The sequence below is a fragment of the Eretmochelys imbricata genome, chromosome 3 (genome assembly GCF_965152235.1).
Source record: "Eretmochelys imbricata isolate rEreImb1 chromosome 3, rEreImb1.hap1, whole genome shotgun sequence".
Lineage (NCBI taxonomy): Eukaryota > Metazoa > Chordata > Testudines > Cheloniidae > Eretmochelys > Eretmochelys imbricata.
The window spans coordinates 126,833,510-126,843,221 of NC_135574.1; the positions used below are offsets into that span (position 1 = coordinate 126,833,510).

The window sequence follows — 9,712 nt, forward strand, 5'->3', positions numbered from 1 at the left end:
CCCTCATGTCAAACCCCAGTCTGTTCATGTGCCCAATTGCCCTGCTTAATGGAGTTTCAGCCTGTGGTGCCATCAGTGGAGCCCACAATCCTTTGCCATATGCATTCTTTCTAGCCTATGTTACTATTTCTTATGGGTGTTATGGTAGCAGTTAGGTGCCCTAGCCAAGATCAAGATCATGTTGAGATAGACTCTGAACAAACACATTGTAAGAGACGTTATCTGCTCTGAAGAATTTACAATCTAAATAAACAAGACAGACAAAGGATAGGAGAAAAGAAATATTATCCCCATTTTATTCACATTAAACTGAGGCAAAAAGAGATTGTGATTTGCCCACTCTCACAATGGAATATGATAGGAAAGGTCAGGTAGGCTCCACATACTTAATGTATCCTGCTGGTGTGTGTGCAAGTTGGAACCTCTCACAACTCATGTCCTTTCTTAGTATAGGTCTGATCCACTAAATGCAGCTCATTTGGGAAGTGATACTACCTACAATGCTTTTAAGACTCCCAGAGTTTGAAAGGCACTACATATAATCCAATGCTGTTCTTGTTTACACACTCTGTGCCTAGTCAGGCATAATCTTCACCAGATAGTGTGTGGAACTTGTTCTTGACTTTCATAAGGCTGGATACTTAGAAATCTTAAGCAGATAACTTCTTATCTCCAGCTTTCTTTGCCTACTTGAAATTGAAGTCTCCTGCTAAAAGGTAGTTTACTGTTGGGTTGCTTTTGTTGTTTTTTCCCTAAGGAATCTTAGCTCCATCCTGTTTACCTCACACCTGAAGGTTTTAAATTTTCTGGTAGACTTATTTTCTTCTCGCACAGAAATGGGTTTGAGCTGCCCATGTAAAAACATTCTTCATAATGAATTATCTTGCCTTGGGTGCAAATAAAAATCAGACCATTTGGGTTTAATGGATGTTTAGTGCAGAGATGTTCATGGTAGTGCAGAGATGTTCATGGTAATATTGGCTGAGTTGGTGGCACGCTTCTAACAATTAATCAGAAAGAACAAAGATTTGTGCGGTTTCATTCCCTGGCTGATGAAAGCTATCTTCGAGCATTTTAGTTGCTTTGACCCACCTTCATGAAAACACGGACAGTATTACCAATCCTAAGCATTCAAAAATAATGAGATTGGTTCAATAAATAATAATAGTCACACCTAGCTCTTGTATAGCATTTTTCATTCATAGATCTCAAAGCACTTCACAGTCTTCCTATATTTATCGTCACAACACCCCTATGAGGTAGATGGGGAACTGAGGCACAGAGAAGCTTGCCCAAGAGAGAGACTTGCCCAAGGTCACACAAGAAGTCTGTGTCAGAGCATGGAGATTTTTAACATTAATAATTGCTGGGATTTATTTGCCTTCTGGCTTTTGAAACTTTGTGGTTCACTTTTTCTTCACAGTTATGAGGTCACAATGCCCCTCTGCCATGTATTGGCCAAACTGGACAGTCTCTACATAAAAGAATAAATGGACACAAATCAGACGTCAATAATTGTAACATTCAAAAACCAGTCGGAGAACACTTCAATCTCTTTGGTCACTCGATTACAGACCTAAAAGTGGCAATTCTTCAACAAAAAAACCTTCAAAAACAGACTCCAACGAGAGACTGCTGAATTGGAATTAATTTGCAAACTGGATACAATTAACTTAGGCTTGAATAAAGACTGGGAGTGGATGGGTCATTACACAAAGTAAAACTATTTCCCCATGTTTATCCCTCCCCCCTGCCATTGTTCCTCAGATGTTCTTGTCAAATGCTGGAAATGGCCCACCTTGATTATCACTACAAAAGGTCCCCCCCACCCCGCTCTCCTGCTGGTAATAGCTCACCTTACCTGATCACTCTTGTTACAGTGTGTATGGTAACACCCATTGTTTCATGTTCTCTGTGTATATAAATCTCCCCACTGTATTTTCAACTACATGCATCCGATGAAGTGAGCTGTAGCTCACGAAAGCTTATGCTCACATAGTCACATGTGACTCCAGGAACTGGGACCATAAGAAAAACACCAAATATCATGGAGTTAGCAAAAAAGACTCCCCTATCATTGTTTGTCTGCTTTTTACAGCTTAAAAAATAAACACACTTTCCCCCCCAAAGCCAAACCAAAACAGAAAAACAACCCTGTGGTGATATGAAAGAAACGTGTGTGCTATACAGGTCTTTTCTTGTAATGCTCTGTCTCAAAAGTCATGTTATTCAAGAGCTGCTAGCCCAGTCTGACACTTCCAAGCTACTTGTCTCTCTAAAGGTAGCCCTGTGGGAAGCTTCCCTGTTCAAGACATCATGTTCCAGTTAACAAGAGTCAATCTCCCCTCCTGCCCATATCTAAACAATTGAGGAAGCTGAACATAAAGTTATGTGGTCAATTAGTCAAACACAACATTTCAAAGGACCTCTTGACCTCTCAAAACTGGGCAGGAAAGTGGAGGGATGAAGCAGAACAAGTAATAGAGAACTCTGCAGTTTTCCAATGCTTTGCTCCTTCAGCTAGGTTCTGCTCTGACTTGCACCAACGACGACGGTTTATTCCAGAAAGTAGCCTCACAACCCTGGCAGCAAGATATTAAGTGAACTCAACCAGTGAAACGCAAACTAACATATAAGGACAACTTCCCTGAAAAACCACTCTTTGGCTGAGGGCAGCACACTGTTCTCTCGCAACTCCTGAAAATGGCTGGCCTTACAAATTAACTTTTGCATTGGTCTCATACTCCACACTTTGCAGCATGGGTTTAAAGCTGCTAACAGGAACTGCCCCTTGAGAACAAGGACAGTTGGTAAAGACAGTAACAGTAATTATTTTTCTCCAGGTGGCTTGTGTATTCTTTTTTATTTCTATTGCATTTTCCTCTGGAAATTGCATTAGTCTGTTTTCCTGTGTCTGTTCTGAACCTTCCTTAATTATATTTTATCAGTATCTCCAGTTATATGTCAACAGTTATCTGAACGCAGCAGCCCAGTGTAGCATTCCCTATTTTCATTTACCGTGTTAACAGATGCATCTCACTCATGCATAACTTTGCTTTTGGAAAGTGACTCAGCACTTACTACATGTTTTCCAATGTATTTCATTTCTCTCTCCCAGCAGTAACCATTATTCTTCCACTTACAGTAAATATGAAATGTTTTTATTCTTTAATGCCTAACCCAGTCTGGGCTTTTGCCTTAAACTTGATTGCTTTTATGTATGTAATATGTGTATTCATCAGCATTTGATTCACTTTCTTGAGCTGGTATTTGCAACAGTTCACTGGCCAGGCTTACAACTCAGAGTCTGAAGCACACACACGCAGGTTAGACTGTTTTTTTAATTATTATTATTATAGGTAAGATTATTAACAGGAAAGTTGTACATTTATTGTATTTTATGTTAGAGGAAATTGGGGAAAGGTCTGCACTCCAGTAACAATCAGAATGCTGATCTGGATTCTACTCCAGGATATATCAACATCAGAGCCAATTTGGGAATCCTTCCGTAATACTACTCAGAATTTTTGTCCACAATAGCCCTAAAGCCTTGACTGCCCTGGTACAGCAGAACAAGTCAGTAATTCTAATGGGAAACCACTCAGCAACTATCCCAAGTAACCCACTTACTCCCCTTGGTGACAGAGATGAATTACTTTGGCAGTTTTATGGGGTGACATCTGTTTCCCCAGATGTTCATGGTGGTGGAGGGAAGCCAAGTGCTGACTCATATGCTTTGACGCTGCTGCTCAAAGTAAAATCTAGCACATTTTTTATGTTGGGATTAATGAAAATGTCAATCAATAAAGCACCTACAAGCAATAAAAGGTTTTTGCAATGGAAATACACCCTACCCTTGAAAAGACAATTCCCCACTATGATTGTTCAGAGCATCTGAAAACAATTTATTGACCAGACCACCAGATGTCATTGAAGTATCAGTTTGAGAGACGTTAGCTGACATTCTTGGACATTTCTGAAATAGTCATAATAAAAAAAGAATCCAAGGAATAAAGGGAAGCCCATCTGTGTTTTACAACCAGAGTGGCACAGCAAAACAATGCCAACTGTGTTTATTGGCTCTGAAGCAAGTTGCAAATTATTTTTGCTGGTCTCTTTCCAGTGTAAATCTAAGACCCGAGGCAGGCTAAGCAGTATTCAGAGCCAGGAAGCATCACTAGTGCAGCCACAAAATCCAAGCAACTAAAATTAGGCGGGTGAGTGACAGAGACTTTGGTATGGTACCCCAAGAGGATATGAATTGCTGACCTCTTCAGAAAGCAGATTTCACTAAATTTACTTGGTTTGGTTTTTACTTAGTTAATCTGATGCTAGGAAAGAAGCAGCCTTGTCATCCTTTGAGACTTAAAGTCATCAGTTTATCCATGGCACAGATATGTAAGGGATCCTGGCGATTGATTAACCACTCTGCTCCCATTAGTGTGCCCCAAACCTCAGCTTGAGGCACCTCTAACAATGCGTGGAGCTGGTTGGATGGCCAAGTGCCAGAGGAATTGGGGACAATGTATTGCCAGTTGAGGGTATCTAGCTGCAGAATGAATTTCCAAGGAGGTTATACAAATGCAGAGTCTAACCACCTCTAGGAAATGCTGCACAATCTTCCTTATTTGACAAAGCTTTTCTACCATAACCAGAATGCTATTCAGCATGTCTGCCCTTGGGAGCAACATTTGTTGCTGTTTGTTGTCTGTTCCTCCACTGTTATATAATCAGTAAAACCCCTTTCAAATCAGCAATTGATTTGAGTACCATCGCAATTCACCGGGCATCACTACACACATGAAACTCAGAAGCCAAGTACATTGATATTCTCTTTCTGAAGGATTTTACTTTGCAGACAATTTATTCATATATCTCCATGAATAAACACTGGAGTCCTGATTCTCTAGTCTTGCACCTTGTGTAGTTATTTACCCCTGTCCAAAGTGGGGTAAAATGCTACTATTCTGCTCTGACAGCATTTTACACCCACTTTGCACCAATGCAAATGAATACACAAGAGGCAAGATGGGGGAGAATGAGGCTCAATAAATACAGATAGCAGTTGCTACTCCAAATTGTAGCACCAAAGGACACAGCATCCCTTATGCCACTAACTCCTGTGGTAGATTGTAACAAGGGGCATGCACTCTGCTTTGGAAACCTCCCTGTGCAGATAAGCAGATTTTATGGTTACTTGAAGAAAAAATCTCTTAAAATGATTCTTAACATGCATTGGGCTCTGCAGCGGATTCTCTGGAGGCAGTTGCTTTGTTAATTGTTACAAAGACCTGTCTGGGAGTGCAGAGGAGACGCCCCTACAACATTACACATCTCACTGCTTTTGGGCCAGATAGGTAAACTCTCAGGGCCTGATTCTCCTCTCTTACCAGTGAATATAAGGAGGAGTCTGGCCCTAATCCAATGCCCTTTGAAGTCAATTGGAGTCTTTTCACTGACTTCAATGGACCCTGGATAAGGCTTTGACAAGCATTTTTTTTAATACAGCCCAACCCCCCCAAAAAAATACAAAATTGCTTTGGAGAAGTCAAGGTTACCCTGTCCATTTGGAACTGCAGAGAGGACATCTACATTAGCTAAATTGGAGTTTCACCTAGACTTTAAAACACGCTTCTTAATTGTCCGGTCCTTGATTTTTATTTCTCATCTCAAAGACATCACTTTCTGTAGCCTAATAACCTCTAGCTCTGTGCTGAGCCAGTGACTCAGAAGGAAGAGTGCCACCTACTGAACCACCAGCAGCATTATAAATAAAGTGGAGATGGGCCTAAATAAAATAATCCAGTTCTAAACATACCTGAACTTTGGGAAAGTTTACATCAGAATCCCCTGCTTGTCTTCTATCTCTAATGAGCGGAATGAACTGCATCTGAACTCAGGAGAAGTCTGGATCTAAATCCAGGTCTGAACTTTGAGGTTTGGAAACCTCTCTGAAATAAAGTAACTTTATTTAAATAGCACCCGAGGCTTATATGTGCGGCTATTCGGAAGAAAAGAGTATGGTGGGGCTGGAGGAGAAGGGTGATCTAGTTTTTAAGCAGCTGAAAAAACAAGATTAGCTCTCTATGTTGTTGATGCTTCTGTTACCCTAGCACTGCCTTAAACATTATAAAGGACAGTGAATCAGACCCTTCCCCATATTTATTGTTCTTATCTCTTCTGTGATCACTAATGGTCAGCACTGTTCCTTTGGTCTGAGCAGTGATGCATGGAGATACAGCAGCCAGCACTGAGGTCTGCCGCTCTGTTGGAAAACATCCAGGCTTTCGGGACCTGCAGTCACTCACTCAACAAACTGTCACTTTGCTGTTCCTAATGTTTTGCTGCCCTGGGCAACTGCCTGTTCTGCTTCTGTTGCAGAGCCAATCTTCCATGGAAACGCTACCAGCCCACCCACAACTGCAGCTGCATTAGACCATCCGCTGTTGCAACATGAATCACAGGAATACAGATTCAGAATCTAAAAGAGAAAGTATCTGCACTGCTTTGAGTTTCAATCATCATCTGTAAATTTACAGTCAGCACAGCTGAGGAGGGAGGCAAAGGGTCAGCCACCTTCATTTCTCTCTCCTTCCTGGGAGCCAAACTGGTTGTAAGTAAGAGCATCGGTGGAGCTGCTCTAAATTATGCCAACTGCAATGGCCCCCTAGTGGTGGCCCAGGGCTGCTGGAGTGCATCACACACTGGCTCTGCCTCCTTCCCCACATCACAATATATCTGAAATGTGGATGTCTGTGGATGCTTTAAATTCCTTCCATATTGCTAGAGCGGTGCAAAGGGGATTTAATCAGGATTGAAGTGCTATGTGTTTGAACTGAATTGTCTCTCTGAGGATGTGCAAGCTTCTGGAAGCAGGGACCAGATCTTCCCTTATGTTCTGTAAAGTCCTGAACACAAGAATGATGATAAAAATGCAATTATACTTCATGACCTGGCTTTACAAACGGCATTGTGGGTTACCATGGCTAGTGGCTCAATAACAATTTTGCTCTGGCTACAAGTGAAAAGATGGCCTTTTTCTAACTGCCAGCCCACAAACTCCACCTCAGATCTAAAAGTCCAGGTGGAGTCTTTCTTGCTCTCACGCCACTAGTTGCTAAGTTCCTGTTGCAGAATCTTTAACAATTCTGTTAATTATGAAGAAGCTGATAACTATTACAGGCATTGTAAGGTGCATGAGTCAGAAAAATCCAGTTCAATCTCTCTCTGTTGGGCTCTGCAAAGCTATCAGGATTGGAATAAAATATATTATTGTCAGAAAAGTTGGTGTACACACAGTCTGAGTAAGGAAGTGTTGTTTCTAACATAGAGCTTCTGGGCCAGATTTTGATTTTTTGTTACATCAATGGAAATCTGGAATAATTCCTTGGGTTATTTGAGTTTTACACTAGCCTAAGTGAGGGAGCAGAATGATGCATTTTAACCATAATTGCCCTTTATTAACAATACTAAATGCTGCACAAATAAACATAGTTATACCAATAAAATAAAAACCAGCAGGATCTTATTAAAGGGGAAAAGGCAAAATGCCACATTTATTGTGAATACAGAAAGAATCATAGTAAGCAGTTAGTTATAGCTATAACATTCCATTCAATCTCATATTTATTCACACATTCATTCATACACACACACACACACACACACACACACACACACACACAGGTTCTGCAAGGTTGTTATCATAGTTATCAGCCTTAGAGTTGCTCATGGCAAGCCACTGGCCAGGTGGCCTGGACATGAGGAGGGAGCAGGGCCTTGTCAGATGATCATCTGATGCTTCTGGAAGTTGGTTTGCAGAATCAGACCCCAAAGTTCTCACTTTCTAGAGTCCATTTTTATAGGAATTTCTTCCTATGCCAGTCTATGGGAATTGCTTCATCATGCTGTTGCTGATGGCACATTCCTGACAGCTCCGTGCTGCCAGATGTTATCTTGTTCTTTGGTTCTCCCATTCTTGAGACTGTTGGGTGGATTCCAGTCTGCCCACCGGAGGTCCTCTGGTTATTTCCACTTGACGCCTTCTTCAGCCGATGGACACTGGATTCTTAGGCTGGCACCTCCCTGATCATTCAATTATCCACACCAAGCATCCATCCACATACGTCCGCTATCTCTATTTTAATCACAATTGTTAAAGCGAGATGAATACGACAAAAGGGCGGGGGGTCTCTGGGTGCTGTTTCTGTTGTTACAGAGTATTGTTTTGAGTCTCTCTCTGTGTGAGTAGTTGTTGTTAAAGAATTGCTTTGAGAACAGACTCTGTCTTAGAATGTACTAGCACAATTAGCAGCTTGCAAGTTTCACACATAGAGGGAGAGAAACAGTACCAAAAACCAAGAGACCTATTAATTAGTAATACCCTGGAATTTAAACTATGGGGAATCAAACTCATTTGTGATTTTAATACAGAACTTCTTTAATATGATCCAAAATAGTGACAGGTTGAGAGTGTGACCTGCTTCTGCATTGAATTCTGGGAGGTGTGTGTCATCTGAACTATCATACGGAAGACTGAAAGGCATAAGGGATGATATGTATGAACCATAGCAGCAGTGTGATAGGAGTCATTGCTAGGGGACTGACAGCCATGGGCATGAGCAACAATAGAAGCTGAATGGAGACTTGGCCCATTGATTGTGCATGTAACTCATAACCTTTTAAAGCTACAGTATGAGATTTAAATGAATCAACATGATGGACACCAGCAAAAGAGGAGATGGAAAACGTGGCGCAGAGAAACAGTTGTGTCGCATGCAAAAAGACTTCTCCCAGATTCTGATACCCTTTACTCACCTTGAGCGGCACCTTCCTCCACAAGAGGTAACCACCTAAGTCGATGGGAAGTAAGATGCTATTTATTGTATAGGTTTCAGAGTAACAGCCGTGTTAGTCTGTATTTGCAAAAAGAAAAGGAGTACTTGTGGCACCTTAGAGACTAACCAATTTATTTGAGCATAAGCTTTCGTGAGCTACAGCTCACTTCATCGGATGCATTCTGTGGAAAATACAGAAGGTGTTTTTATACATACAAACCATGAAAAAAATGGGTGTTTACCACTACAAAAGGTTTTCTCTCCCAGCAGGAGAGTGGGGTGGGGGGAGAGAAAACCTTTTGTAGTGGTAAACACCCATTTTTTTCATGGTTTGTATGTATAAGAACATCTTCTGTATTTTCCACAGAATGCATCCGATGAAGTGAGCTGTAGCTCACGAAAGCTTATGCTCAAATAAATTGGTTAGTCTCTAAGGTGCCACAAGTACTCCTTTTCTTTTTATTTATTGTATGTTTATCAGAAGCAGGCCCACGCAGATAGGAACTGAAGTGCACTGTACATTTCTGTGTGGTATTTCATGTGTGCGCAGGATATACAGTACATCTGGAATAACTAGTTTCTCAGCCTGTTATGTCCTTGTAGGTGAGAAGTTTGCTGTTTTGTAAAGCCAGTTGACTTCATTCAAAATGTCTTCTGACTCTTCCTCTTCAATTTTATTTCCCCCTGTTTTTTAAAGGCGATCTTTTCTCTTGAAGCAGACAATTTGCCTGGAGTATAGATGAGTGACAGATACTGTATTTCCTCTTCTCCAGAGCACATTGCCATTCATGACCAATTACAGCTGCCTGTGATCAGCCGTACATTCCAAAATATCTGGGGGGAGGGCAGTGGGGGAGCGGTGTGGAGGATATGCA

The 9,712-nt window shown here is 41.3% G+C and overlaps 1 long non-coding RNA gene across 1 annotated transcript; it reads right to left on the bottom strand.

The window, feature by feature from the left end:
* Window positions 1-268: 268 nt before the first annotated feature.
* LOC144262168 (uncharacterized) lies at window positions 269-2,329 on the bottom strand. The gene is made up of 2 exons (XR_013345495.1): window positions 1,862-2,329; window positions 269-1,474 (listed from the first exon to the last, which is right to left on the bottom strand). It is a non-coding gene; the product is annotated as an uncharacterized LOC144262168 (long non-coding RNA).
* Window positions 2,330-9,712: the final 7,383 nt, after the last annotated feature.